General features: G+C 44.1%; 1 pseudogene; it reads right to left on the bottom strand.

The window, feature by feature from the left end:
* Positions 1–14346: 14346 nt before the first annotated feature.
* LOC103741365 overlaps positions 14347–18141 on the bottom strand; it is a 7038-nt pseudogene continuing 3243 nt past the window's right edge.

Genomic DNA, 18141 nt, shown 5'->3' on the forward strand with positions numbered 1-18141 from the left:
TTGCCCTGAAGGAGGAATGTTGTTTTTACAGAGACCATTCAGGTATAATAAAGGATAACATGGCAAAGATACGAGAGGGATTAGAGAAACGAAAGATGGAAAGGGAAGCCAGTCAAGGGTGGTTCAGCTCTTGGCTTAATCAAACTCCTTGGGTGTCAACCCTTCTCTCCGCTGTTGCAGGGCCCTTAATTATCCTTCTCTTGCTTGTCACGATTGGGCCCTGTATAGTAAACAGACTGCTGAGGTTTGTCCAAGAAAGAATAGACTCGGTTCATCTCTTGGTGCTGCGGCAGAAGCACCAGGTTGTAGAGTCGGCTGAGGAAGATTCCTCAGTTTTACCAAGACAAGGGGGGGATGTTGGGAAAAAAAAATGAAATACCTTGATGAATGCTGTAAGAACTCTGCATTTTGATAGAAAACTCTGTTTAAAATGTTGATTTAGATTTACTTGCTAAGCTTGCCTGTTCTGCCTGATTTGTATCTACCACACATGGATGATTAACCTAGTTGAAATGCTAAGAATTGAAGTGCTGTAAACCTCCTTCCTGGACCCTGGACCCTGGACCCCAGACTCAGTTGATTTACAATGTGTCCTGTAGGCCTGTTTGCACATACCAGATAACCGATAAGGAACAAAGAGAAGGAAGTTGCACCAGGCTTACACCAGATCTAGCCTTCCTGGAAAAGATGTTTAACCGAAACTATAGCTTTTAGAAGATGTTTGATCAAAGTGTCTGCTGAGGAATGCTTTTTGTGTAATGACTATGTGGGCCTATATAATCTGTATCTGAAACTGAATGGGGGTCGATCGTTCTGACCAGACTTGCATGTCTTGGGAAACCGGTCGACCCCAGCCGGCTGGAAAGTAAAGACTCTGCTTGATTTTTACATCTCCAATCCCGTGTATTTGTTATCTGGAGGGGACCCATCGAGTCACGGACCCAAACAGGAGCTTGTATTCAATTCTTAAAAGATTTTAGGATTACCTCTTCAGAGGGGGGAATGTTAGAGTAGCCCAATCAAAGAAGAAGAAAGAGTACATGGAGTTACCAGAAAGAAGTGATGGGGAGATATGGGAGAACTTGGAGGGGAGGAAGTGGGCATGGATTTAATCAAAATACCTTATATGCATGTATGAAATTCTCAATAAATTATTTATTTAAAAAAATAAAGTGATTAACGCAGTTAACGCAGTAAGGTTTCAAGAGCACTATGTCAATCAAATGAGGTATTTATTTTTGTTTTGTTTTTATTTGTTTGTTCGATGGGTTTTGTTTTTGTTTTTGCTTTCCTTTGAGGCAGTGTCTCCCTATAGCCTCAGCTGACCTGGAACTTGCCATGTAGACTAGGCTGGACTCAATCTCACAGCGTTCTGGCCAGACTGACCTAATAGTGTTCTTGCTGAAGACAAGCTGCCTCTGCCTCCCAAGTGTTGGGATTAAAGGTATATGCCATCATATCAGGCAAATGAGATACTTCTTTTAAAAAATATTTTATGGGGCGCTGGAGAGATGGCTCAGCGGTTAAGAACACTAGTTGTTCTTGCAGAAGACCCAGGTTTGAATCCTAGCACCCACAAGGCAGCTAACAATTGTCTGTAACTCCAGTCCCAGATGATCTGACAGCCTCTTCTGACCTCCACGGGCATTGCACAACACGGGCGCACTTACCTACATGCAGGCAATACACATATACACATAAAATAAAAATAAATAAATAAATAATTTTAAAAATTATTATTTTTATTTTATGTGTCTGACGGTTTTGTCTGCATGTATGTAAGTGCACCACATTTGTGCAATGCCCACATAGGCCAGAAGAGGGTATTGGAGTCCCTGGAACTAAAGTTATGGACAGTTATTAGCTAGCATGTGGATGCTGGGCATAAAACCCAGGTCCTCTGGGGAAACAGCAAGCATTCTTAACTGCTGAGTCATCTCTCTAGCTCAAATGAGATAATTCTTAGTTGGAAAACTGTTTTGTTTTGCAAAGGAATTAGGTTATTTTGTTCGAATTTAGCCCACACTGTGCCACTGAAGGAAAATTTAAGATAAATAGCAATAAGGCAATAGTTTCCTGGACTTAAGTGTCTATACCACCTTAACAGAATTACACTGAAAACAGTCACGTGAACCAGAAGGGAAACAACACCCCAGTACATCTCCACAGACACCCACAGCCCAGTTTAGCTGAGCCAGTGAACATGACCCTGACATCAGCTACTTCAGGTCTCTCTGTCCTTTGTCAGGTCTGTGGACGCTGGGTTCTACAGACCTGAAAAAGAGGAATGATCTCAAAAGCTCTTGGCAGTACTTAGAAAAATATTTTAGAAGATAACTTAAAAATTCTTTGAAGCATTTACATGAAACAAAAAGCAAACTTCTAAGAAACTGCTGAAAGGAAAACTGTGGAGACCATCATTTGCAGTGTCCATACTAAGTTTTATATTAACGAAACAGTGGCTTTTTTAAAAGGCAAAAGCACCTGGCGTGGTGTGCATGTCTTTAATTCCAGCCCTTAGGAGGCAGAGGCAGGCAAATCTCCATGATATCAAGGCCAACCTGGTTCACATAGTGACTTCTAGGCAGGCTGGGACTAGCGAGACCCTGTCAAAACAAACAAACAAACAAACAAACAATATCAACAACAAAACTCAAACAAAAAAGGCAAAAGCAGCTACACTACATTTTACACCCTCAGAATGCTGGAATGTTCTCATCATCCTGAATATTGATGTGAGGATGGGCTCATAAAACTAATTCCCTATACTCAATTTTTTTGTGTGCATGTTTTGTTTTGTCTTTTGAGACAGGGTCTTCCTGCCTGGAACTCTGTATGTAGATCAGGTTGGTCTTGATCTCACAGAGATCCACTTGCCTCTACCTCCCTGGTGCTGGGACTAAAGTCCTGTGCCACCATGCCTGGCACCCAATTTAGAAAAGATAGAAGGGGGGACTGGGCAGATGGCTTAGTTGGTGAAGGGTTTGCCTGGCAAGCATGAGGACTCAAGTTTAATCTCCAGAACCCAAATAAAAAATTCCCGGTGTTTTATGCACAACCATAGAGAAGATAACAATAAGCCTCTACACTCACAGTAAAATTAAAAACTCAGATTTCCCATCATTTTCCTTGGTCGTTAATGTTACCGCTAAAAGTTGGCAACTACATCAAAAATATGAGGTCACTGGCAGCCTAACAAACACAACCAAAGCAGGACTCGTGGGACCTGGAATTCATAGCACAATGCTCACACTGTACAGAGATTTTTAACACTTTCAACATCACACTATTTATATCGGAGGAGGAAAAACCGTGGAGCAGCAACAGTTCTCACCCATGCCCAATGCCCCTCTACTAATGAACCTGATTACCATAGGATTTCACCCACATACCTGAATTTTGCTTCTTGCCAGGGACCCAGGTCATCTGAGTGACAGTAGTTATCCACTTTACTGACTGGCAGTTCACTTTAATGTTGGCACTAAAATGTGTCAAAAAAGAAGCAGAGGGTTGCCCTCTTAGTTAATTATTTTAATTTTAGATCTAAAAATTATTTATTTATTTTTGTTTCTTGAGACAGAGTCTCATTGTGTAGCCTTGGATGATCTGGAACTCACTATGTAAATCTGGCTGGTCTCAAACTCACAGAGATCCTTCTGCCTCTGCCTCCCAAGTGCTGGGATTAAAGGCATATACCACCACATCAGGTTTATAAATGATTTTAAAATAAAATGAACCTTACCTCCATATCAGTTGAATATGGAGTGAAGGGAGGTGAAGAAGCTGAGTTCAGACGGCAGCGCTGGGGAGCTAGGTCCAGAAGGCAGCGCCGGGGGCAGCATCCACTAGGTCCAGACCACAGCTCTGGGGAGTGGCATCCACTATGGTTCAGACGGCAGCGCTGGGGAGCTAGGTCCAGAAGGCAGCGCCGGGGGCAGCATCCACTAGGTCCAGACCACAGCTCTGGGGAGTGGCATCCACTATGGTTTAGATGGCAGCGCTGGGGAGCAGCATCCACTGGGTTCAGATGGCAGCACTCCGCAGCAGCATCCACGGATAATGGATAGCTGCACTCACAACAAAAAGCCAAGACAGACAATTAAGCAACACTGTTTCTAGGCCATTTTAAAAAATCTCAGCCAACCCCTAAGGTGCGGCCCACTCTGGGGGAGGGTCTCCCCACACATTCCACTTAATCCTTCTTGGAAATGCTCTCCCAAACTCACCCAGGGGCCTGTGTCTTAGTTGATTCCAGATCCATTCAAATTGACCATCAACATTAACCATCACAGGGACCCTTCCAACAGATGGAACAAGGTGGTGTTCACACATTAAAAAAATTATTCATGATTCTTCACAATCACCAACCGTGTCATCATGACTTCCTCATACATAGCCTCATTCAGGACATCCTTGGTAGCCCCTATGGTGAGGAATGAGTGACAGGGGTCTCCCTGGAGCAGCCCTGGACTGAGGATCCATATGGGGCAAGGGCAGGATAGATGAGAATGCCACCACGTTGGGGAAATTCAACTTGTCCTTCCTTCTAGCTATCCAGGAAATAGGTGCTCTTGGTCTCTCAGAGCTGGCACTCTCCACCAGTGGAAGCCCCAGACAGCCAGGGTCCTGCTAGGGGGAATGTCAGTGAACACTGGGAACACCCAGTGATTTCTCTGCCTATACCTGGCCTTTCTCAATGGACCTGGGACTGCACCTCAGGAGGGACTCAAACTTCTTGGGCAGCTGCAGGCAATGTCCACAGCCAGTCACCTAGGCAGGTAGTCAACATGCCAGGGACACCTATGACTGGCACTATGAAGTTGTCATCAATATGTCCCTATTTCAAACAGAGATAAAAGTAGCTCAAATAAAATAATTGTGGACTCGTGGTCCAGTTAACCTGACTAAGCTACAGTTTTTTTAAAATGGTCTATCTTGGGGCCAGTGAAGTGGCTCAGCAGGTAAGGGGGCTTGCTGTCAAGCCTGAGGAGTTGAGTTCTATCCCTGGAACCCACATAGTGGAAGGAATGAAAACTTTTGCAAGTTATCTTCTGATCTCTATTCACCTGCTGTGCCCTCCTCCTAAATAAATAAATAAATGTTTAAATGGTCTATCTCGATTTTTTTCTTTTTTTCTTTTTTTTTTTGAGACATGGTCTTCCATAGCCAGAGCTGGCCTAGAACTCACTACGTAGACCAGGCTGACCTTGAACTCACAGAGATCCATCTGCCTCTGCCTCCCAAGTACAAAAACAATGACAATCAAAACCGATATTATGAAGAAAGTCTATTCCTTCCTACAAACACTTTGCTATTCAGTCAGGCCTAGATCTGCCTCCCCTGTAACTCTCCTCTGTTCAACTCTTTTTCCTGGCCTTCAAGTTGGCCCAAATTCTCTGGGTTTTCTTTAGCTCCCAACAACTCATTCGATATCTGGAGAACATCATCTGCCTCCAGGCTGAGGAAGATGGCTCTGTGCTAGGCTGCTGCAGCACACACAACTCAGACACCCACTTAGAAGGTGATCATGGTGTCACTCTCCCATGAAACCTTCAGAGTAAGACAAGATGGAAGGAAAGTTTGGGGAAAGGATGCTGCTTATCCACAAATGCCATTCCTGTTCCTCAGAAAAATGAGGCCCGGTGTTCTGGGGGAAGAGAAGGGATTCTTCAGGGGACATTCTCTTGCTCCATTTGTGTGACTTCTGTGGTCTCTCAAGTGCTTACTTTTCCTTTCTTATCGCTTGAGCCCAGTCCTCCCAGTCAAAGTCATTGCTCCCAGAATTCCTATAGATCTTATGCCTATACGTCCATATACCATATCTGTACCTGTTTAACTCTGAGGATGGGAACCAACACTCAAATAGTTCCGGATGTAGGAACTAGAAAAATAGCTCAGCAATTAAGAGCATGAGGTGCTCCTGCAGAGGATCTGGGTTCAGTTCCCAGTACCCACATGGTGGCTAACAATCATCTATAACTCCAGTTCCAGGGGATCTGATACCCTCTTCTGGCCTTGAGATCCGAGGCCCTCCTCTTGCCTCCATGAATTTGCCCATATGTGGTGCACTTACATGCATGCAAACAAAACACTCATGCGCATAAAATAAAAATGATAAATAAAATTTAAAAAATAGTTCCCTGGGGCTGGAGAGATGGCTCAGTGGTTAAGAGCACTGGCTACTCTTACAGAGGACCCAGCACCCACATGGCGGCTAACAATGGTTAGAAACTCCAGTTCCAGGGGACTCTGACACTCTCTTCTCAGCTCCATGGGCATTAGATGACACAGGTCCACTTAAATATATGCAGGCAATATACTCATACACACAAAATAAAAATAATAAATAAAATATTTTTTAAAAAAGTTTCCTGATTTACTCAAAAGGAGTAGCATGATACCTTGTAAGTATTTCATAAATACCTGATTATAAATATATACATTCAAAACAAGTAACATCCAAGATAAATAACAAATGAGGCGCCTTCTCTAGTAAGGTATTATTGAACTGCTAAAATTATCCTAAAATTATTTTTTAAATACCTATAATAAAAAGCCATCTTCAGGCTGAGGAGATGGCTCAGGGGGTAAAAGTACTTGCCATGCAAACCTGAATCTGCAAATTCAGATTCCCCAGAATTCACATGAAAAGTCACACACTATCATGCATCTGTAATCCAGCATTCCTGCAGTGGGAGAGGAGGCAGACACAGGAGAATTGTTTAGGGTGACAGAAATAAGAGAGACCTTGCTTCAAGCAAGGTGGAAGGTGAGAACCAACTCCATAAAGTTGTTTGTCCTCCATACACATGCTGTGGTGCACACGCACCCACACTCACACGCATCATACACGCACATAAAAAAAGATTTAAAAATTGAAAAGCCATCTGTATGGAAAGATCTTAAATGTAAAATGCCAGTCTCCTCATTCCCTTTCCACAGAACACCCCAGATACCAATGTCTTGTCATCCTTCCCAGAGCATTATTATGTCTGTGTACAATGAGTACTGGAAATCAGAGACGGGATGCCCACACTCTCCAAACATTCCCAGCCTTCGCTTTTTCCACTAAATTGCATATCTTGGACATATTTCCACAGCAGCATATATACTCAAGATTATTATGCATAATCTTTCTTTTCAGTCTTCAACCTCACAGACCTTGTTGTTGTTTTACTATCCTAAACGTGTCATTCTGATAAGCACCTGTGTGTACGTGAATGTCATTTTGTAAGTATGAATGCTTGTAAGCCTAAATTTTCAGTCAAGTAAACTATTCTTTACTTTTTCTTTCTGAGAGTAAGGGAGGTATTCAAAAGAAAATACTACTTTGTGAAACATTTATATCTTGAACTTTAGACATCTTGCTCCAATAGTTTCTAGGAAGGTAAGTTCTTACTGTTGCCAGGGAATCGGTGGTCTCTTTGGGGGCGCTTAGTCTCATAGATAAAAGAATTTAAGAACAGACTCAGAAAGGAACTCAAGGACCATTTTATTAGAGTTTGAGAGAGAAACCACAGGCCAGGCGAGCTGTGGTTCTCCAAAGCTGCTGGGAGGGGATGGGGAAGAGAAAGAGAAAGTCATTCAGTTCTGAAGAGGTTTCAAGAAAACATGCAGGTTCAGCATGGAGGTCAGCAAGCAGCTGTAGGAAGTAAGTGGGTGGGCTTTGGAGAAAGAGTAAGAAAGCCTTTCTTGTCAGGGCAAGCGTGTATAGGAATTTGGCTGGTAACCAAAGAAGAAAGAGAGGGGAGAACAAGGAGAGGTTATACTTTTTGAGTTAGAACAGAGAAAAGCAAGCAAGCTTAGCAGCGAAGACCTGTGCACAGCTGCACTGAAGGAGGGGCTTCGGGGGGGGGGCGGGTAAAAGTCCATTGTCTAATTAAGGGGAGAATTATTCCTCCCATCTCATTAGTTTGTCTTCAGGTGATTCAGCTTTCCTGAGGTGTGGTCTTCTGGTCAAGTGATTGACAGGCCTAGTTGGATTAACGTTTTTTTGGTCTTTTTTTTTTGAGACAGGGTCTCCCTGCAGCCCCAGCTGGCCTAGAGCTCACTATGAAGAGCAGGCTGGTTTAGATCTGCCTGCCTCTGCCTCCTGAGTGCAGGGATTAAATGCATGAGCCACTACAGCCGGCCTTGGATTAACTCTTAAGAGAGGGAACAAGAAGAATCCAAATGTTTTGGACAGCTTGGAATGTCCTTTCTCCACCCAGGGCCAGAGGTAGAACTCAGGTTTCATTCTTTTGGCCAGGAGGAAGTAGCTTTACTTTAATGGGCCTCAACAAAACCCTAACCCTTCCACTTTTTCATATGGCATTTTAAATTTCAAGGAGGGGCAAAGCTGATTCTGAGGGAAGGGTCTGTCCCCCAGGGCTCCATGGCTGCTAATATCTGTCTAGATATATACTAATCATATAATGTTATGATTACTATTTTTGCAAGAGTTAAGAAACTTGCTGGCTTGACACTCCTTTCTCTTGGCTGTACCATCTTAGTTTAGCTTATTTTACACCAAGTTTGAATGAGTACTTCTCCCTAGCAGGTTTCTCACAAGAGCTGCTGTTGTGTTAGAATCAGATAAAAGAGACCACACTTAAGAAGCTGGGATGTAAAGGTGAGTGGCTTTAAGAAGTCTTCAGTTTAGACTACGTGGAATTAAGTATAAATAGAATCACAAAGATAAAGGTGTATCTTACTCTAACTCCCTCAAATAGAAGATTTAGCACCATATTAGAGTTCAGTGGAAATACAAGAACCTTCTGGGTTTTTTTAATTTAAAAAATATTTATTTTTATTTTATATGTATGAGTGTTCTGCTTGCATATATGTAAGTGCACCCATGTTGTACAGTGCCCACAGAGGCCAGAAGAGAGTGTAGGATCCCCTGGAACTAGAGTTATGGATGGTTGTAAGCCCCTATGTGGGTGCTGGTCTTCTGTAAGAGCAACTAATGTTCTTAACTGCTGAGCCATCTCCCAGCCCCCATTTCTCTTGTTTAAAGTACTTCCCTTAGAGCATACCAGCAGAAGGTTTCTGCTATAAACCTTCATTGCAAAGGGTTATTTAGCCATAATAGATTATGTGATTTCAGTGGCTTTTTATTTTGTTTGTTCTAATCAACTTCCATATTTAGGTACAAGGCAAATGTATTCCAATGTTTGAAAAAGAAAGAAAAAGGTAGATTATATTCTACCACAAGTTGGTTCTTAAATGGCCCCCAAAACCCACATATTAAAGGTTTAATTCCCAAGGTGGCAGTATTGGGGGTATTGGAACCTTTATGGGGAGGGCACTATGGGAAGGCTTTTGGTCTCTGGGGGCATTGGGACCTTGAAGAAGGTGGTAGAACACCATCTCTCTTGTTTCCTGAGTATGAGTAGTTTTTTTCTCAGTCACACATTCCCATCATGATGTGTGAATTTCAAACAGGCCTCTCGGCAATGATCACTGGCTAAAACATCTTAATAACTTCTCTTTATCAGATTTGTTGTTACAGCAACAGGGAACTGAGTGAAACTTTTCTAAAAGACTGTTTTGGAGAGGAATCTAACCTGGAAGAGGAAAAAGTCCAAACTACTTCATCCTGACAAGCATGGAACGGATCTAATTACAAATGTAGAGCGTGCCAAGTCCAGTCACAGCTGGGCAGCTGTATTAATCGACCCTGATATCAAAATAAGGTGAAACACTAGTGAATGTTTCTACAATAAATATGAAGACTTTTAAAGGCAGTGAACAGTGACTAACTGGCAGCAGAGTCTACACTTGACCAAAGGGAAAGGTCAGAACAAGTGTCTCACTTTTTGTGCCTTTAGCCTAAAGCTAGCCCAAGTTTGCATTGGGTGCGAGGGGGGTGTCATTAAAAGTTATAAAGTTCTTGTTTGAAGGACTTCAGAGTTCAGGGCAACCTTTTCCCTATGCCCTTCAAAATGTGAAGGGAAGTCACAGAAAGGAGAGAAGTAGAGAGGGAGAAGCCTGAATTCTGTGTTTAAAGTCTATAGATCACTGAGTGATCTCTGAACCACACTTCTATTTGATCTACTCAAGAAGCCCAGTCACACTGAGAAACTTAAACAGGCTTGAGTCTCATTGTACTAACTTTCCATTTAGAAAGAAAACCAGTGTCACTGGAGGGATAGAAAAGAATCCAGTTTCATTTGCATAGTATAGGCAATGTCCAAGTGACACTCCAGGATTACTGGACAATCCAAAAATAAATAAGCAAACAAACCAGGGAAACGTGACCCATTCTCATAAGAAAAACACTCAATGGAGACTGACCTACAAATGATCCAAATGTTGGAATAACAAAGCAATCCTTTAAAATAACTATGTCCAATGAGTTCAAGGAAAATATGCACATAATGTGTGAAAGAATAGGACTACTAGTCAGGAAATATAAAACACATTTTCTAAACAACTGAAATTCTAGAAATGAAAATATACACTATCTACGATACAGGATTTGCTGGATGAATTTAATTGCAGAATGAAGATGACAGGGAAGAAGTGAATAAACTTAAAGATAACACAATAGAAATTATTCAAGGTGATGTGAAGGAGAATTGGTCTTCTTAGGGAAGTGATGCTACATAAACTGACCAGGCTTCAGTGGATGAACGCATACTGAGGGTCATCTAGGGACACAAACTTGACTTGATGGACTTTAACATATATGACAGAATGCATGAAATCTGGGGGGGGATATGGGCGGTGCAGATGGGGAAGGGGGGTCTAAATATGATTAATATGTATTATATGAAGTGCACAAAAATTCAATACAAATATATATTGAAAAAAATTATTCAAGCTAAAGAGTACAGAGGAAAAGATAGAAAACTATAACTTTGGGGGTAATTGAGTCTATATCAAGAATTCTAATAGATTTATATTGGAGTCTCAGAAGGAAATAAGAAAGAAAATTGGGCAGAAAAAAACATCTGGAGATAGCCTGAAAAATTCTCACAGTTGCTTTTAAAAACAGTTATAAATTTAAGAAGCTCAGCAAAAGCCAGACAGGATGAGTAAAAGTAATAATTCTTAAACCTCTAAGTACACCAATGACAAATTATTGACAACCAAAGATGCAAATAAAATATTGAAAGCAGAGAAAATATAGATTGATTTATTTTGGCTAACTGTATGGTCTTAAACACCCATAAGTAAAGTATAACCAAAGAGTTAGCTGCCATGTGGGTGCCGGGATTTGAACCTGGGTCTTCTGCAAGAACAACCAGTGAGCCATCTCTCTAGCCCTGAGTATATTTCTTTAAGAGTTCAAGGGATTACACTTCTCAGACATTAGGCTTAAGTCCATATAAAAAGTTATTTAGACAATTATTTCTCATTGATGAGTTTGTTTGGAATCAGAAAGTGCTGCTCATATATAAGACTTCAAATCTTGGTCTGCAATACTGTAGTACCACCTGTAGCTAAGGGAGACAACCCGCCATTGTTCTAAAATGGTGGATAAATTTGTTTTCTCCCCCATCTAGAAGCCTTTGAGGGGACTGACACTGATTCTAACCACTTCAACAGTTATCAAAGTCCCTGAAAGCAAATCCTGAATCTATCACTCTAGAGTCCAGCCTTGGAAGACAAATGAAAAATGAGGAGGAAGCCAATAGAAGGATGCTTTGGAAGCCCTTGTCAAGAAATTCCAGTGGACTCTCATATGAGCATTTGAAATTTGCCCTGTTCTGATTTTTTTTCTATTTCCCTGTCTAGAACTTGTAATGCTAATTATTCTTGCCCCTACTTCTCCTTCACATCTCCTATTCACCAGTCAAGGACTTTCTTTTCCCCCTACAGATAAGAGCTATGCAATTTGGAAGTCTTTTAGATAGACCCACTGAAGGGGTACCCCAATTGCCTCACCCTGTGTCCCTGTTCAGCATGGAAGAAGCCAGAGCAGTCTGCGTCCCAATTCCCTATCCACAAGTTGGGTTACCTCTTCAGAGGATGGTATGATAAGAATAGGAGGTAGGAATTGGCTAGGAAGTTAGTGCAAAAAGACCCCAAAGAAAAGTACCCAGTTTCTTGGCTAAAAGTCAAAATGTCGAAGGAAAAGAAAGAATACATGAAGTTATCAGAAAAAAGTGATGGGGAGATATGGGAGGAGTTGGAGGAGGAGTAGGCGTGGATTTGATCAAAACTCCTTATATGCTTATATTCCTGTATGAAATTCTCAATAAAGTATTTAAAAAAATTTTTTTTCACTTTGGCAACAGGACTTTTATTCAGTTAAAATGAATAAACTATGACAAACCAGGTCAGCCCAGGAGGACTCCAGGCCCCTCATGCCCCAGCCCCCTCTCAAAGGAGAATGGGACTTCTCAGAGAAGCCACATACAGGGCACAGCCTCAGACCCCTGGCATCCACTCAGTACTTGAGAGAAGGGATGGAATGCCCTTCCCAAGTCCAGGTGGACATGACTCTAGTTTTCTAGGGAAACACCACAGCTTCTACCTTCTTCAGCTAATTACCTACAGTTCAGGGTGGGCTGTCCCTAGAGGGTTTGGGGTCAGGAACTTTTTGTTCTAATCTCATTCTTAAGGAATACACTTATTTTTTTTTTCTTAAAAAGAAGTTTTCCTTCTGCTATTTAAAAAAAAAAATGCTTGAGCGTAACCAAACTTTGGTATTTGATTTCTTGTTTGTTTTTTTCCCTTTCTTTCTTTTTTCTTTTTATCTGAGTAGTTCAAAGAACAATACAACAGGAAAGAGAAATAAAACGTAAACATACTTCATATAAAAATAACTCCTGGCCACCCCTGCTGACTGGACAGTAGTACCAGCAGGTAGGTTACCTGGGTCCCATGACGGTGTGCACCCACCTCCACGCACACATACCCATCACACGCAGTGCATTCCAGGGACCAGGCTCTGTGTCTGGGCAGAACAGGAGGCAAGCCTGTGGTGACCTCTCATCCTCCCCAGGCCCAGGTGGGGAGGACTATAGACATCCCGATGGCCAGTGGGTTGGCTGAGAGGGTCAGAGCAGGGGTGGAACTGTCGCGAGCCACGACTCTGTCCAGCAGAGCCGAGGAAAGATGACACAGACACCAAGGTGAGGTTCAAGCTTCTTTTTCTCACTCTTCCTTTATTCTCTCTTTATTCTTCTCCCTTGTCTCCCTGTGTCTCTCTGTGTCTCTCCCCTTACACACTTCAGCTCCTCATATAGCATTTCCAACAGCCCTCCCCCCAGCCAGGACCAATCAGGGCACACACACGTGCAGCGGGCAGGCAGAGTGCAGCTCATTGGCCACGTAGCAAGATCATCAGGCAGGCAGCACCTGTTCGGGCTCACCATGCTTCAGGGAGTTGGAGTAAACAAGCGAGGATCACGAGCCTTGGCAATCAGCCAAGTTGAAGTAAACAGCACGAGGCTTGGCAGCCAGCCAGGGCATCATCTTTGGCTGGCTTGGCCGTGCTCGCTTCCCACATGGAACAACATAGGAGATGTAGCACAGGTGATGTGTAGGGAGGTGATTAGTTTGGGACAGTCTATACTTCAAGGAACAACTTTCCTTTCGTTTTTGGCTTCGCATTTTCTCTGACCAATTTCATCTTTACTTCTATAGGTCCCCCTGGTCACTTAGCATCAGTGTTCTCTCCCGTGGGCAAGGCAGGAAAGGCTAGGGGAGAACAAGGGCTGAAAGGAAGGTCCAGTGACAACACGGGCCCATAGAAGGGCCTTGAGGCTTGAGGTAGATGGTTTCTTTCACACTTGGAAATGGGACAGTGGTTTTTTGTTTTGTTTTATTTTTCTATTTTTTATTTTCTTTTTTTCCTTTTACTCTGGGCAACAATATGGGATGGGGGGGACATAAAAGGGCTTGAGGTAGGAGTGCATTTGGGCTCTGTGGAGTGGGGCTGAAGCTACAGCCCCACTATCCCCAAGGAAATTCACTCTGGATGAGGTAGGTGCTGAGAGCCAAAACAACTAAAATCCATCCTGAGAAAATAAGGCCAGAGCAGGGTGACAGCATCAGAGGCCCCGCCACAGCAGGGACATATTTTTAGAGGCTGATTTACCTCTCTCTCGCTCTCTCTCTCTCTCTCCCCCCCTTTTGAATTTTAAGTTTTGATTTATAAAGGAAAACTTTTGTTCAGTTCAAAGTCATGTGGACAGCAGGCACTGGTGAGGGAACATCAGCCTGGGCAGCTGAGGAACCTTCCAGTGGGGATTCACTGGCTCCTGGGGGGGGTTGGCAACCCTACCTTTTAGTCAACCTAGAAGCACTCCTGAGTTCCTAGGACCATCTGAATCCTGTGAAACAGGAGAAACCTCACCTTTGACCTGAGAAGGGGGGGTGCCTGCCCCTCTGGACCCTGCTGGACGCTGGCTACTGTCTTGAGTGAGCTGTCTGAGAAGCTGGAGCTGCAGGAGGCTGCGTTCCCTGTCCTTCACGGAGGAGGCCTGGTTCTACATCCTGGGGCGACGGCTCAGGCACAGGGCCTGCACAGGCAGTCTTGGATTCTATTGTTCTCCCTCCCACAAGATTGAAGCCTTGAAGTGGCACTATGGAGAGCTGGGTCTCCTCACACAGGACAGGAGCTGTGGGATCCGAGGGCCTGGAGCCAGGCTGCCCGGCTGACCCAGCGGGAGGGAATAGCTGTTCCAATTCCTTGGCATCCACATGCTTCTTCTGGCCAGGGCCTACCTGGCCCTGTTCTCCTCGGCCTGCCCCATTCAGCGCCAGAATGCCAGGATCCCTCTGGCTCCTGGGGTCCTGGGGTGGGGGGAGCTGGTTTTCCACATCCTTACGTAGGAGGACCCTGCCCCTTTGGCCAAACAGGAAGAGAACACAGAAGATGATGCAGCTGATTCCAATATATGCCTGTAGTAGATGTCTAATTGGTGGTATCTTCCTTCCGGCAATCACGTGGGGGACTCAAGGCTGTCCTCTCAGAGGCTCCCCTCAAAGACACAAAGCAGACTGTGGCATTTCCATCCCCATGCTGGGTGGGGACAGAGGCTAAACTGGCCCTTTTTAGGGGCCTTGATGTAGAAGCTGTGGGCTGTGGAGGGCTCCAAGTCTCTTACTAGGCCCTGAAAGGTGCTCTTGCTGACTGCTTCCTGGTGCTCCAGCTTGGATGAGTCAGCAACCTTCCTGATGTGCAGGGCGTAGCCGATGATCTCTTTGGTATGGGTCAGGGGCTCACTTCAGGACACTCGAACCTCAGTGGAGGACACAGAAACAGCTTGAACATTGCCGGGGGCCAGGCAACCCCTCGGCCTCCCTTGGCCTATAGCACAATCAACCTGGTGCTGCTAGCTTGTGATGAGCGAGCGATGTTCTCAGCCATGCACTGGTAAATGGCCTCATGTTGGGGAACCCTGCTGTTAAGGTTGGCTCCTTTCTCAGCAGGAGCTTCCTGCCTGACTTACCCGGAAAGTGCCGCCAAGCATGGATACTTGGCTTCATTTAAAACATGACCTTTGGCATAGTTACCTGGAGTGAAAACTACCCCCAGGTGTTTTCTATATGATAATTAGGCATTGCCCGATAGTCAGATGATAGGCGCCTACTGCCACATGTAAATAAAGCATACTATGAGCACCTATCAGCTGAAGCATTGGCTACTGCCTCCACGCTATATTTTCTCTGACTGAATAAACGGAGCTGTTTCACTGAGTCTGGAGCTGTTTGTACCACTGAACCTGCCTCGACGGAAGGGCGCTTCTGCTCCCTTTGTCCCCGTGGACCGGTGGCCAACGACCCACGAGGGAAGGGAGAGACCCCACAGCCTCATCTTCAGGGCCAACTCCAGAAATGCTCAGCGTGCTGTTATTGTTCTTGAGCCTGACATGGCCTCCTGGTCCCAGCACCTGTCCATTTTTCAACCATGTGACATGAGGGGGAGGCTCACCTTGAGCTTGGCCAGTGAACATGGCTGTGGTCTCAGCAGGCCTGGAGATTGAAGATGCTGGACAAACTCTGCCCGGGCTCATACCATCAGCTGTCCCTGGGCTGTCCTCCTCACCCAGGTGATAGGCCTGTTGGCTGCACAGATGTAGATAACCTGAGTGCTGGAGAGTCACATCTGAGATGATGATGTTTTCTGTGCCCAGCACCTGGATGCCATCTACTCCAATGGGGCGGCCATTCAGGCAGCTCCAAGACATAGTGTGGTGCAGGGTTGCTGATGCCAATACACTCTAGCACTGCTGTCTGGTGCACTGTCAGGGTGAGGTTCTCAGGCCCCACAAGGGTGGTGGGCTCCTTGTAGGTCCCAGAGCCTGAGCCTGACACAATAAGCCTGGCCCCATGGCTGACCCTCACACTGGCAATGTTGGAAGCCACACAGTGGAAGACATCGCTGTCCTCAGCCCATAGTCCTGTGATCTGCAGAACCTCACATTGTGTCAAAGGGGACTCTTCTCCCATGTGATCAGGGGCTTGTGAAGCCCTTTAATTTAGCACTGGAAGCAGGCTACTCAACCCTCCTCACCCACAGTGACCTGGAGGTGCACATGGAAGTCTGACATGGTTGCAGCCTGGATACCAGCCTCCCGGCTGACCAGTAGCCCAAAGTGGTTCTGAGTCACACAATCATAGTCACCTTCATCTGAAGGGCCACCTCCTTCCTCTAGTCTGAAGTGACAGATCAGCAGGGATCTGTTGACCAGTAGGGTAGAGTGCATGCCCTTGGGCAGCTCTGCCCCATTCTTTCTCCAGGTGACTCACACTGGAGGGGTCCCCTCCACTTTGGAACCCAGCACTATGGGCTGTCCAGGGACTACAATATCATCACTCGGCTCCACAGCAAATGCCAATTTGGCAGAGTGGCCCAGACCGCAGCTCGTTGTGGGCAGCAGCAGCAGCAGTAGCAGCAGCTGTGGTCTCTTTTTAAAAATTTTATTTATCATTATTTGTGTGTGCACATGGTGTGTGTGTGTGTGTGTGTGTGTGTGTGTGTGTGTGTGTGTGTGTGTGTGTGCGTGCGTGCACGCGCGCCAAGATGCATCTGCCACAACACACATGTGGAAGTCAGATGAAAGTGACAACTTTTGGAGAGTTAGTTCTTTCCTTCCATCTTGTTTTGAGGCATGGTTTCTCTGTTCCTGCCATGTTTTGTACTTCAAGTTAGCTGGCCCTTAAGCTTCTGGGTAATTCTTTATCTGCTTCCCATTACACTACAGGAATGTTGGGATTAAAGATGCATGTCACCACATTCATCTTTTTTAATGTGGGTTCTAGGAATTAAAGTCAGGTCCCCAGGTTTGTGTGTTGATGGCATTTACCCACTGAACCACCTCACTAGCCTTATGACATATTTTCTACACAGTCAAAAGAAGAGTCAAGTTATTACTGACTTCTCAGAAGTAACAAAAATTGTGAAGTGTCTTTAAAGAGCTAAAAGATAAAAGCTGTTGACTCAGAATTCTATATCTAGTAAAAATATCCCTCAAGGACAAGTGAAACAATTTTCAGGTAAAAGAAAAGTAAGCCTATATGTCTCCAACAGATCTGCATTAAACAATCGATAATGTAGCCTCTTTATGGAAATGGTGCCAGATAAAAATCTGGATCTTTGGGAAGGATTTGACATTTTTGGAAAAGTAAATATATGAATAAATATAAAAGACTAATTTTCCTCTCAATTTCTTTCAATTTTTATTACATTTTACTTGTTTACTTATTGTGTGTTTTTCTTTGTATATATATGTATGTATGTACATACATATTACAGCATGCCCATGGAGGTTAGAAGATAACTTTTGGGAGTCAGTTCCTTCCTTCCACTGGTGGGTCCCAGAGATAGAATTCAGGTGTTCAGGCTTAGCAGCAAATACTTTTACCCACTGAGCCATCTCACTCACCCCATTGATCCCAGCACTTGGGAGGCAGAGGCAGGCAGAGCTCTGTGAGTTCAAGGCCCGCCTGGTCTACATAGTGAGTTCCAGGACAGCTTGGGCTACAGGGAGACCCTGTCTCAAAAAGACCAAAAAAAAAAAAAAATGTTTGCAACCAATCTGTATCACATTGAAGGTTTTATGTTGTCTATAAATGTAACACATTTTATAGAGTAAAGGATATAGAGTGTGGTCAAATATACCTATCTTGTGAAATGGTACAATACTATCTCAAGTAGGTAACAAATATAAAGAGGGTATATATATATATTTTAAAATT

The sequence above is a fragment of the Nannospalax galili genome, unplaced genomic scaffold, assembly GCF_000622305.1.
Source record: "Nannospalax galili isolate Female #2095 unplaced genomic scaffold, S.galili_v1.0 scaffold139, whole genome shotgun sequence".
NCBI classification, from domain to species: domain Eukaryota; kingdom Metazoa; phylum Chordata; class Mammalia; order Rodentia; family Spalacidae; genus Nannospalax; species Nannospalax galili.